At 43.8% G+C, this 13416-nt stretch overlaps 1 long non-coding RNA gene across 1 annotated transcript in view; it reads left to right on the forward strand.

Moving 5' to 3' along the window:
• The window catches only part of LOC125399596 (uncharacterized), a 30250-nt gene extending 25910 nt beyond the window's left edge, over window positions 1-4340 (forward strand). Inside the window, exon 5 of the long non-coding RNA XR_014998263.2 lies at window positions 1334-4340. This is a non-coding gene — a long non-coding RNA (uncharacterized LOC125399596). The remainder of the gene's footprint in view (window positions 1-1333) is intronic.
• Window positions 4341-13416: the final 9076 nt, after the last annotated feature.

Consider the following 13416-nt stretch of genomic DNA (forward strand, 5'->3'; position numbering starts at 1 on the left):
GTTACCTGTTTCCACTCCCTGGTGCCAGGGTTACAGTTGCACACCTCCACACCTGGCTTCTTACAAGGTTCCTGGGGGTAGAACTCTGGGCCTCATGCTTATGCTGCAAGAGTTCCTATTCACTGAGCCACATCTCCAGAAAACATTTCACTTTTAGATCACGTATTTCCTTAGTTAGGATTTCTATTGCTGTGATGGAACACCATGACCACAGTAACTATGGGAGGTAAGGATGTTTTTGATTTCCACCTTGTGATTCATCGCTGAAGAAAGTCAGAACAGGAATTTAAGCAGGGAAATATCTGGGGCACAAACTGATGCAGAGGCATAGAAGGGTGCTGCTTACAGGTTTGCTCCTTATAGCATGCTCAGTTTGCTTTTTCATAGAACCCAGAACCACCAGCCCAGGGTGGTATCACGCACAATGGGCTAGTACCCCACTATAAACTTTAATATTAAAAATGCGTTAAATCTTACAGAGATTTCCTCTTTTCAGATAACTCTAGCATATATCACATTGACATAAAACTATCCAGCACACCTACTAAGCAGAGGCTAAACCTTCAGAGACCCTGGAAATCTTTCTAGGGGGATATTGAGGTTGGGGAAGGGGTGAGAAATAGATTGAATACAGAAAGGATTGCAATTAGAGATATGAAAACACACACACAAACACACACACACACACACACACATACATACATGCACAAATACATAAACACACAGAGCCCTGTCTTGCTTCATCATAGACAGGTTGATAGAGGCAGGTATTGAGAAGGTGAGGCTTTGATATCTGTGGTTAGAATACAGGAATGTGTGTTTGTCTAGAAGGACACAGTGGGTCACACACGTCCCAGCCTTCACTGTGCCACTCTGACCACAGCCCTGGAAGCAGAACACAGTCACACTGCATATGCAGCTGCACAGATACACAGACAGTTCACGTGATCGATCTCTTTTCAGGTAACAGCTCACGAAGCTGGTGCCTAACACTGAATGAGAGGCCTGTGCTGTCAGAAACCTGCAGAACCTTGTTAAGGACATCTATTGGTTGCCTCTTTAGACAGAGACAGTCCAAATTCCTTAATATGTGGGAACACTGACAACTCTGCCGGTGGGTTTCAAAGTGGAGCATCTTCAGTGGTGTAACTGCCTGCATGACACCTAGGGAAACTTACTGTAGCTGCCTGTGCATCCTCCTCGCTCCCATAAATAACCCCAGGAATCTCCTGCTTCACCACACTGGCCTGGTGGAGCTTTTCTTTGGTCTGTCATATGCTGCTGTCTACTGCAGGCAATTCTTTAACTTCCCACCCTCATTTTTCCCTTCTAGGGCTTCAGTTTCTCTACCAGAAGATTCTGCTTCTGCATCTACTACCGAAAATGGGGAGATCTGTCTCTTTCTCTGTGTCAGAAGCCTTGTGGAGGAATGCTGATTGGCCTGCCCAGATCACCTGACTTTCTGGAGGATCAGCTCCAGGACCAGGTCTTCAGATTACTAGGACTTCAGGGCATGTGTCCAGTCCCGTGGATGAATCTTCTCTGGGGTAATCATTGCCACCAAGAGTTTGTGGGTAATAATTTTTCAAGCTATTAGGCAGAACTGCGAAGTATTGGTTCTCAACCTGGCTGGATGAGTGTATAGGATGGGTACTACACACTTGTGCATTTGTAGGGGAATTTTCAGAGGGTTGGCATGTGGTACAGTGACTGGATTCGACACACCCTGATTGTGAATGGTACCATCCAAAGGGCTGGGAGGCCAGGGAGAAGATTAGGGGAAGAGGAAGACTTGGGTGTGCAAGCCCCTTCTTTGAGGAATTTGCCCAGTGTTGTACCAATCCTCCAAGGACATCATTCCAACTCCTTTTTCCTTCAATGTGAACTCAGTGTAAGGGAGATTCTATGAATCCAGCGGACTGGAACTGTGGAGGCATCCAGCTTCCACATTAGGCATGTCTATTTATCAATGCTGGACTATGCCAGCCCTTCTGTTAAGCTTTTCCCAGTCCAATAAATTTTCAGGGCTAGTGAGATGGATCACGAGGTAAAGATAATTGTCACCAAGCCTGATGTCCTGGATTTGATCTCCAGAACTTACATATATACAATAGCAAAATACTAATAAGAATTAAACTGTTGTCTGATATATTAATAACAAGAAAGATAAGTAAATCTCCTTCCATGCACAACTCTTCTTCTGGAGAACACTGACAAGTACAAGGACCAACTGTGAATGGTTAATTGGCTTGGAAAACTGAAACTGATAGAGGCTGTCTAGATATTCCTGGGATGCATTAGCTACGAAAAAAAAAAACTTGTCCACATCTTGTTCATAGATGGGTATTGGAGGTGATGCAGAAACTGTGGGTAGAACTGGTAAACCACATTCTCACACCTTCCCCTGAGTCGCATTGCATATGGAGGTGACAATCAAAACATAAGCTCACCTTGGCAGAATGAAGTTTCCTGATTACATGTTTCCTCTTCCTCTCTCTACTTCTTTGCTTCTTAGTGGTGTTTGTCTGTGTGCCTGTGTGTGTGTGTATGTCAGTGTGTGTCTGTGTATGTCTGTACATGTATGAAAAAAACAGAGACAGAGACACAGAGAGAGACAAATATAGAGAGAAGGTGCGTGTGAAGAATATAAGTGAGTACAGGGAGAGCTATGTGTGCCACAGTACACATGTGGAAGTCAGAGGACCTCTTTGTGTGTTGTTCCTCCACCTGTTGGAGACAGGTTTTCATGGCCACTGTTTATGCAGGGTAGTAGTATGTGATCTGCTGTGACTGTCCTGTTTCTACCTTCTATCTTGATGTAGGAGTGCTGGGATCACAGATTCACAAACCAATGATTCTGACATTACATTGGTGTTGGGGACTTGCACGCAGGTCTGTAAGCTTTCACTGAACAAGGAAACAAGGTGGTGATGGTATCTGCTGTTGGAGTAGCCATCTTGTAAACTTAGAAGAAAAAGCCAAAATTATGACCAGCAAATCAGGGCCATCAGGTGGTTCCTTTATAGTTTTGTTATGAAGGAAAGCAATCCCTCCACACCCCATTCATTTCAACCAATAAAGTCAGGTATCTGGTATTCACATCCCAAACACTCTTACTGGTGATATACTGTAGATAATGGAGACACTTTTAGCCATTGATCAACTCTGAAAAGCATAGAACCTGTTTCACAAAGTACTGAATGAACAGTTTTGTGGTGTCCATCCATCTTCTGCCACCGGAAGATGAAGACTACATTATTCTGCTGCCCCCAGGAGCCTCACAATTAGAGACTAAAAATTAGGCCATGGTTGAACAAAGATGTCTTTCATGTTTATTCTCTAATGGTTTAATTTACCTGGATTGCTTTTATTTTTTCCATTATACTTGTTTATTCAAGTACCGAAAACACTCTTTCCACTTCCTCCCCTCCTTTCAATACCCTCTTGCTCCCCCCACTCCCCCCATTCCCTCTCCTCCTCCCTCACCATTCCCAAGAGCAGTCAGGGTTCCCTGCCCTGCGGCAAATCCAAGTTCCTTCCCCCTTCTTCCAGGTCCAGGAAGGTGAGCATCCAAACAGGCCAGGATCCCAAAAAGCCAGTCCATGCATACGAAACAAGACCCAGTGCCATTGTCAATGGCTTCTCAGTCTTCATTTGGACCTTGGGGGCTCAGTCAGCCCCCATGTCAACCACATTCAGAGAGTCTGGTTTGATCACATGATCGTTCAGTCCCAGTCCAGCTGGCCTTGGTGAGCTCTCATTCAATCAGTCCCCTTGTATCAGTGGGTGAATGCACCCTTCGCGGTCCTGACTTCCAGTGCTCCAATGTGGGTCTCCGTCTCTATCTCCATCCATCATCGGATGAAGGCCCCTCTGATTTTGCTTTCCTTGCTCACGATCTCCCTCCCTCTGCTTCTCATTTGGACCTAGGGAGTTAAGTCCAGTGTTCCAATATGTGTCTCTGTCTCTATCTCCATCCATCGCCATATGAAGGTTCTGTGGTGACATGCAAAATATTCATCAGTATGTTTATGGGCCAAGGCCAGATCAGGCACCCTCTCCTCTGCTGCCCAGAGTACAATCTGGGGACCTCTCCTTGGGCCTGGGAACTCCTCCAGAATCAAGTCTGTTGCAAACCCTAAAATGGCTCCCTTAGTTGAGATATAAAGTTCCCTGCCCATAACCATCCTTCCCCCCAACCTGTAGAAGAATTAAAGTAGATCCATATCTATCACGATGCACAAAACTCAAGTCCAAATGGATTAAAGACATCAACTTTAATCTGTCCACTTTGAACCAGATAGAAGAGAAAGTGGGAAGTAGTCTACAAGATATAGGCATAGGAGGCCACTTCCTAAGTAGAACCCCAGTAGCACAGACAATAAGAGAAACAATGAATAAATGGCACCTACTGAAACTGAGAAGCTTCTGTAAAGCAAAGGACACTGTCAGTAAGACAAAAAGGCTACCTTCGGACTGGGAAAAGATCTTCACCAACCCCTCATCAGACAAAGGTCTGATCTCCAAAATATACAAAGAACTCAAGAAACTAGACACTAAAACTCTAATTAACCCAATTAAAAAATGGGATACTGAACTGAACAGAGAATTCACAACAGATGAACTTCGAATGGCCAGAAGACACTTAAGGACATGTTCAATCTCCTTAGCGATCAGGGAATGGAAATCAAAACCACTTTGAGATACCATCTTACACCTGTCAGAATAGCTAAACTCAAAAACACCAATGATAGCCTATGCTGGAGAGGATGTGGGGTGAGGGGAACACTCATCTATTGTTGGTGGGAATACAAACTTGTACAGCCACTGTGGAAATCAGTGTGATGGTTTCTCAGGAAACTAGGAGTCAACCTCCCTCAGGACCCAGCAATTCCACTCTTGGGAATATACCCAAGAGATGCCCTAACATACTACAAAAGTATTTGTTCAACGATGTTCATAGCTGCACTATTTGTAATAGCCAGAACATGGAAACAACCTAGGTGCCCCTCAATAGAAGAATGGTTAAAAAAGGTATGGAACATATACACATTAGAGTTTTACTCAGCGGTAAAAAACAATGACATCTTGAATTTTGCATGCAAATGGATGGAAATAGAAAACGCTTTACTGAGTGAGGTAACCCAGACCCAAAAAGAGGAATATGGTATATACTCAATCATAAGTGAATTCTAGCCATAGTTAAAGGTCTTTGAGTGTATAATTTGTGATCCTAGAGAAGCTAAATAAGAAGGTGAACCTGAAGAAAATCATAAAGTTATCCTCCTGGATATTAGAAGTAGGCAAGATTGCCAGGCAAACTTGGGTGCATGGGGGATGGGGTGGGTGGAAGTAAGGGGAGATGGTTAGGGAGAGGGGAGAGGGGGAGGATTGGGGATGGCTTGGGTGAATGGGAGGGGGGGAGGAAGGATGGTTCTGGATTGCTTTTTATTCCATCCTCAGCTGACCTCAGGAATGACTTGCGACGCGCATCCTGACCAGCAGGAATGAACGCCATTAAAAATGAGAATTCCTTCCCTGGTCACGTCTTTATTCGGAGCATTTGATTGAGGAAAATTGGGGGAAGGGAAGATAGAGCCCGGATGAGAGAAAGCTTAGAGAGAGGAAGTTGAGCCCAGAGGCAGCTGCTTTTAAATGGTGGAGAGGCTTGAACGCTGTCCTGATTGGTTAATGCCATTTGCTGGTCTGAGCATGTGCAAGCAAGGGTGCAGGCAAGGGTGCTCAGCCCCACGTGGCTAAGCCAGGTATGGACTTGTATACCTCCAAACTGCAGGACCACCTGTGCCTCCAGGTGGCTTCCTACAATGACTGATGCCATTTTTTTCCTTTTCTTGGAAGATGAGTTCATTAAGTGTATCTTCATTTATATTGTGTGTTTTAGCATAGTCATCCTGGCCCACTAAAATCTATTCCTTGTATTTTCTTCACAGATCTGATTTTTCCAACCTCCAATCTTTACCAGAAATTTTGTCAAGTGAAAAGTAGGGGTAGTTCTTAAACCATGTGTGGTCACAAAGGAACTCCTCTGCGTAGGCTAGAGAAGGAAACTGTGATAACTATGGTCTAAATTGAAACTCTCCTGCTGAAGGCAGAGCTACAAGCACATGGCAGAGCCCCTAGTCTCCCCAGGTATTTTTTTTTGCTGCCAATGTGAAGGCCTGGGACACACATGGCAGGAGAGAATTGGTGATCATTTTTTCTGTGAACTCCATACATGTGAAATTAAAATTCTAAAAAAGAAGAAAGAAATTTTAAGTGTTCTCTGGGCAAAAAGGTTTGGGTCAGTCTCCCAGTGGAGTTGGTATGAACAGCATGCCAACTTAATCAGCCCTCTATCCCTGTGACAGGTATCCTGTGACTGCTCCCTTCTTTGGTAGGAAGCTGGCCTGCACCCTAATCTGATAAGAGCCCTTCTTTTCCTGTCCCTTGCTTTGCCTTAACTCTCAATGTCTGTGGTTCTAAAGAAATTAATTTCATCTTCAGCCTATGTGATCATATGAGTCAAGCCTGGCCAATCAGAGCCTCACATTACCTAGGATACAGTGATTGGCTCAACAATAGCCAGGTGACTAATCTGGGCAATTGGAGCTGAAGACACTCAGTGAAAGGACTTATTGTAAGGTTGACTGGGGCTAAATATCCTCTTCTCAGAGGTGACCTGGGAGGACAGAGTGGGCTGATGTTGCCTGGGCTCTTACTGAACTGGGACATGTCTGAGAAGGTGAGCCCCAGAGAGCCACCTGAGAACAGAGGCCACAAAAGAAAATACAGAGGAAGGGGAAAAGAAGGAGGGAGAGAAATCTGAAGGAAAATTGAGCCATGATCAACCTGTGTTGTCGGTACTCTGGAAGTCAGGTGACTACCAAAGGCCAACACCTTTGTTGAGTGTATGGGCAGGCCTCTCATATCCCAACCAAGGGTTCCATTGGCTCAAGTGGCCAACTGTGCTATGTTGTCCTTCCTTCATTGGCATCTCTGGTCAGATTTCTCTTGGTCAGCAGTCTCTGGATATTGCAGCAGCCCTTAGGTTGGCTCAGGGAGGAAGTTCTTGCCATGCATGCTCATGTTGACTCGTTTTGGCAGGCTAACAGAGGCTTGGGGAGACTGACCGAAGTTTCTCCTGCAAGTCTGAGCCAGGAGTTTCTCTCGTTTTGAGCTATTCAATAAATTTGAGTGTCTATGTAGGGCTTTCAAAGTTACAAATGACTGTCTAATATTAAAATAAAACATTATCAACAGAGAGGAAATCATATATATACTACTTTCTCATTTAAATTGAACTTACTTGAGAATTTCTAAGATCTACTAATAAAATTTTTCTTAGAGATAAATAAAAACTAAACTCCAAATCTGCATAATTTGTTCACACTCAATGAAATCCAAGGACGTGAAACTTCTTTCCAATGCTTAGAAAGAATGTCCGCATTCTTCATGGGGACGTGTGGCACTGGGAGTGCTGTTCTTAGTGTCTTCAGACATTGTTCTTTTGCAGACAAATCTAAAGGGATGCACGTTCCCCACACATGTGAGTAGGTTCTTCTCAGGTCCAGAGTGAACACAGAAGGGGCACCTGGATTTCTTTTCTATCGAGAGACTTCCATGACTAAGAAAGCTGAACCTGGAGCTGGAGTATGGATGCAGAGTCCTGTTGCCCTGGGTTGCAGGCCACAGCAACTGAGCTTCTGTCCTGTCCCCCTCCTGCTGCAGGCCCTCCTTACCAAGGTTGAAATTCTCCTAGGCCACTTCCGTTTGCCCACGTTGGGTGGGCAGGCAGCAGCCCAGTGCTCTGAGTGCACAGGAAATTCACTTCATTAGCTTCCAGCCCCAGTGTGGCCTGGTTACAGAGGCTGTGGGTACAACCTGGGGCTGCTCCTTGGTCCTGTCTTACTCTGTTTTCTCTTCAGTGAAGGTCCTATTCACAAACCCTATGTATTTCCCATTCAGAGGTGGCTCAGAGGTGGAGAAATTATCAGAGAGGCTATCCATTGAATTCATGTAGAATGCATTGTTCCCTGTAGTGGGGTAATGGTGTTGACAGTCAATGAATCTTCAGGGACTTTGTTATCAGACAGGCTATCCACTGAATTCACATTGAATGCATTGTCCCCTCTAGCTATGTTGATGGTGTTGGAGGTCATTGAATCCTCTGAGACTTTTTTTTTTTATCAGAGAGACTGTCCTCTGAATGTTGAATGCATTGTCCCATGTAGTAAAGCTGATGGTGCTGGCAGTCAATAAACCTTTTTCTGGGACTTTGATTTCAGAGAGGCTATTCAGTGAATTCATGTTAATGCATTGTCCCCTGTAGCAGAGTTGTTGGTGTTGACAGTCAATGACTCCTTTTCTGGAACCCTGTTACCTGAGTAGTGCATCGCCTCTGGGCAGTTGTATGTGTGGTGTGTAGCCTTGCATTGCTTTTGCATCTGATCAGCAAAGCCAATTCACTATTTCTCCTCTTCATGGTGTCAGGGACGCTACAGGATCTGCAGGGATGATATTTTGCAGACTGCTATCCCCAGAGCTCAGTTTGAATTTGATGATGTTCATGGTTGCTGTTAAGTTATTTGACTGCTGATGTTTTAGGGATGATACAATCTCTTTGCAGGCGTAGCCAATGTTGTGATGTGTAACACTGACACATCACCTTCACGACCTTGGGGAAGATTTCCTTTTCAGGTGTTGTGTGTTCCTCAATATGGCCCAGCCATGGTCGTTCAACAAGCCTTGATGATTTAAGCCTGAACCAGATATAAACCGTGAGCAATCTGGCCAAGATGATATAACAAGGTTTAGTAAGATGATTTGGAATGGGGCACACGATGGTGGTGATAAGGCAGAACATAACTTCCGTGGGGTATTCTTCATAGGGGAAGTGTCCGGTCACCATGAAAAGAGAACAACGCCCAAGCTCTACATGTCACCTGCCATACCCATCGTATGTTTTCCTTGCTAGGATCTCTGGGGCCAATATGCCAAGGAGCCCCAGAGATCCTGCAGCATCTGGCCCTCTACAAGCTGAGTGGCACACCCAAAATCTTAATGCTTGACTTGGCCAAGTTCATCCAGCAGGATATTCTCTAACTTGATGCCACAGTGTGTGATCCTTCTTTGGTTCAGGAAGTTCACAGCAGATGACAAATGACTGAATATCAGCCTAGCCTTCTCCTCCTTTAAACAGCCTCCTCCCGGATGAACTTCCCCAGGTCTTTTCCTTCAAGGTATTCCATAACCACATACGTGCTATTCAGAGTGTTAATGGCATGGAGGAACTGAGTGATGTTACAGTGTTAAAAATATTTATGGATGGTTACTTCAGATCTGATGTCTGCCACAGTATGATGTGCTTTCTGGAGTGCCTTGATAGCCACCTGTGTATATGTGGGAAGGTGTTTGGCAAGAATCACCTCCTGAAATGAACCAAAACCTAGAGATGTTAGGATTTTCAAAACCTTCTCGAGGATGTCCTCTTCTCGGTGACTGGTCATGATGTTCATCTTACGTTCTCTATATTTCCTTGGAAATTTAGAGACACATGAAGCTAGGGGAAAAAACAATATAGTTTTAGAATGGAAGTTTATAGGTATGAATTCTCTCTCTCAATTTCTGAGATATCCCAAATAACCTCAAGATGCCTTTAAAGCCCCAGAATTACATGAACTATTCAGAGGATAATTCACATAAAGACACTGAACAAGAGTGTAGCAGCATCTGTTGAGATTCAGGGGAGGAGCCCATACTCAGACACAGTGGCCACTGAACTGTTCTGCTCTGTGGAAGTAGCTGCAAGTAGAGAAACTCTCATCTAAGAGAAACAAATTCTACAAATGAAATATGATCTTTTCTTCTGCTGCAGATTTGAGGAAGAAGAGGGCTGAGCCTTTAACAAAGGAAGAGCATTAGTCACGGAGATGGAGTGGAGCAAGTGATGAAGTAGGAGAGTTTGACCAAAATGCTGGCTAGGCATGGATAGAATGCTATAATGAAGTTGTTAAGGGTAGTTTACAGTAACACGTGTTCTATCTGAAGAAAATTGAAAGCACAGTAGAAAAAAAAGAAGGCTAAATGAATTTTTCAAATAGGAAGTGGGGTAATAATGAAGAAATAGATAAGACATTCATAAATCAAGCAAGGATGCAAACTAAAGCATAAATGTAAACACAAAATAGCAAAACTGACCCTTGGAACCAAAAAAATTAGCTGGAAAGGAACTCACTGTAGCAGAGCCCAGTAGATCAGAGATTCATAGTCTGTCACAACCAATATTCAGTACACTGTTCTGAAGACTACAGACAGCCACTCAGAGATACAAGGACAGGAGTCCAATACAGGCAGTGCCTGAAACAGAGTAGTTGTTAGCATACTTCATAATGCCTTCTTGTGATGTCACCCCAAGCAGTCGCCCAATCATGGCTTATCATTACTGACAGTAGTTTGACCAGGTTCTGTACCAGAACCAGTGCCCTGAGTATTTTTCTGGTGGCTGGCACCAAATCAACTCCAGAGAGGAAGGGTTGGTGTGTATGTCTGTGTCTGCGTCTGTTCTTTCAAGACATGTTAAACTTATGGTTAGGGAGCATCTAACTTCCAATAGAGCTGGTACTAGGTGGCTGCTGACACTCAATAGAAGGTGTCGATACCCAAGTCCACAGTTCCTCCAGCTCCCCACATCTATGTGTGCCACAAATTTTCAAACTAGAACCCTAGTTCTCAGCACGTCTGACATATATTCTACAATCCCACTGTGGTCATTTGAATTAGAAATGTCTCATACAAATGTGGCATTTGAACACTTGGACACACAAGTCAGTTGATGGTTCAGTTTTGGACTTTTATATGGTGGAGTCTTAGTGACAAAACTCCATTAGTGGGACTGTTCTTTGATGACTCAGCGTAGACTTTATGTCCTCTCCTACTTCTTGCTTGAGTTTCAGTTGGTCACATCTCAATCTCCTGCATTTTCTTTCAGGAATCCAGCTAGATTGCATGACTCTGACTCACACCAAAAGGCTCTTATCCCTCAAAAACTAAGAGAGACAGATGTGCTCATTCTTTGTTAATACAATCACTGGTCACATGACATTGGGAGGGAGGTGACTCATGGCTGGCAAATCTTATAGCACAGTTCAGTAAATTCCTCACTGTGTGCCTACAAACAGACAAAGTTTTTTTAAAATAAAAACAGAGCACATCTAAGAATTAAAAATAATATTGAATTAAAAAAAGGAAAATCTCAGTCATTGAAAGAACAGAAATAACAGCCACATTTTAAAACAAAACAGAATTTTATCAAGCATAATTAATAAATACGTGTCAAACACTGAAAGTCAAGCAGAGAACAAGGGAAACTTCCTTGTTCAGGATCCACCCACTTTGGAATGTCCACGTCTATGAGAAATAACTGAGTCCAAATCCTCATCCAGCAACCAGCTCCTCCTCTGTGGTTCCAGGACATAAACCAGCGCCATATAGCTCCTTACCTGACTGTTCTCTAGCTGACCTCACAATGATTCCCTGTGATGTCACTTACACTGGGACAATCACGGGTGGGCTTGCAGCAGCAGCACAGTGCTCTGAGTGCATGGAAAATTCACTTCTTTATCAGCCTCCAGGCCTGGTGTGGCCTGGTTCCAGAGTCTGTGGGTATAATCTTGGGCTGCTCCTTGGGTGAGTCTTACTCTGTTTCCTCCTCAGTGAAGGCCTTGTTCACAAACCCTATCCATTTCCCATTCAGAAGGGGCTTAGGGGCAGAGAAATTATCAGGATATCCACTGAATACACTTTGAATGTATTGGTCCCTGTAGTGGGGTTGATGGTGCTGACAGTCAATGAATCATCTGGTACTTTGTTATCAGACAGGCTATCCACTGAATTCACATTGAATGTACTGTCCCCCATAGCGATGTTGATGGTGTTGGCAGACAATGAAACTTCTTCTGAAACTTTCTTATCAGAGAGGCTATCCAGTGAATTCATGTTGACTGCATTGTGCCCTGTAGAGGGGTTGATGGTGTTGGTGGCAAATGAATCTTCTTTTGGGACTTTGTTTTTAGACAGGCTATCTACTGAATTCATTTTGAATGCATTGTGCCCTGTAGCAGGGTTGATGGTTTTGACAATCAATGATTCTTTTTCTGGAACCCTGTTACCTGAGTAGAGCATCACCTCTGGGCAGCTGTATGTGTGGTGTGTAGCCTTGCATTGCTTCTGCATCTGATCAACAAAGCCAATTCGCTATGTCTCCTCTTCATGGTGTCAGGGAGGCTACTAGCATCTGCAGGGATGATATTTTGCAGACTGCTATCCCCAGAGCTCAGTTTGAATTTGATGATGTTCATGGTTGCTGCTAAGTTATTTGACTGCTGATGTTTTAGGGATGATACAACCTCTTTGCATGTTTAGCCAACGTTGTGATGTATAACACTGACACATCACCTTCATGACCTTGGGGAAGATTTCCTTTTCAGATGTTATGTGTTCCTCAATATGGCCCAGCCATGGTCGTTAAACAAGCCTTGACAATGTAAGCCTGAACCAGATATAAACCGTGAGCAATCTTGGCAAGATGACATAATAGGGTTTAGTAAGATGATTTGGAATGGGGCACACTGTGGTGGTGATGAGTCGGTACATAAATTCAGTGGTGGATTCTTCATAGGGGAAGTTTCCGGTCACCATGGCATAGAGAACAATGCCCAAATTTCACATGTCCCGTGCCATACCATCGTATGGTTTCCTTGCTAGGATCTCTAGGGCCAATATGTCAAGGAGCCCCAGAGATACTGCAGCTTCTGGCCCTCTACAAGCTGAGTGGCAAACCTGAAAATGTAAAGTTTGTCTTGGCCAGGTTCACCCAGCAGGATGTTCTCTAACTTGATGTCACAACGTGTGATTCTTCTTTGGTGCAGGAAGTGCACAGCAGATGACAAATGACTGAATATCAGCCTAGCCTTCTCCTCCTTTAAACAGCCTCCTCCCTGATGAACTTCTTCAGGTCTTTCCTTCAAGGTATTCCATAACCACATACGTGCTATTCAGAGAGTTAATGACATTGAAGAACTGAATGATGTTAGTGTTGAAAAGATTTATGGATGGTTACTTCAGATCTGATGTCTGCCACAGTATGATGTGCTTTCTGAAGTGCCTTGATAGCCACCTGTGTATATGTGGGAAGGTGTTTGGGAAGAATCACCGCCTTAAATGAACCACAACCTAGAGATAATAGGATTTTAAAATCCTTTTTGAGGATTCCTCTTCTCGGTGACTGGTCATGATGTTCATCTTACGTTTTCTGTATTTCTTGGAAATTTAGAGACACATGAAGCTAGGGGAGAAAACAATATAGTTTTAGGATAGAAGTTTATAGGTATGAATTCTCTCTCTCAATTTCTGAGATAT

This window comes from Myodes glareolus, chromosome 18 (genome assembly GCF_982192425.1).
Source record: "Myodes glareolus chromosome 18, mMyoGla1.1, whole genome shotgun sequence".
Taxonomy (NCBI): Eukaryota; Metazoa; Chordata; class Mammalia; order Rodentia; family Cricetidae; genus Myodes; species Myodes glareolus.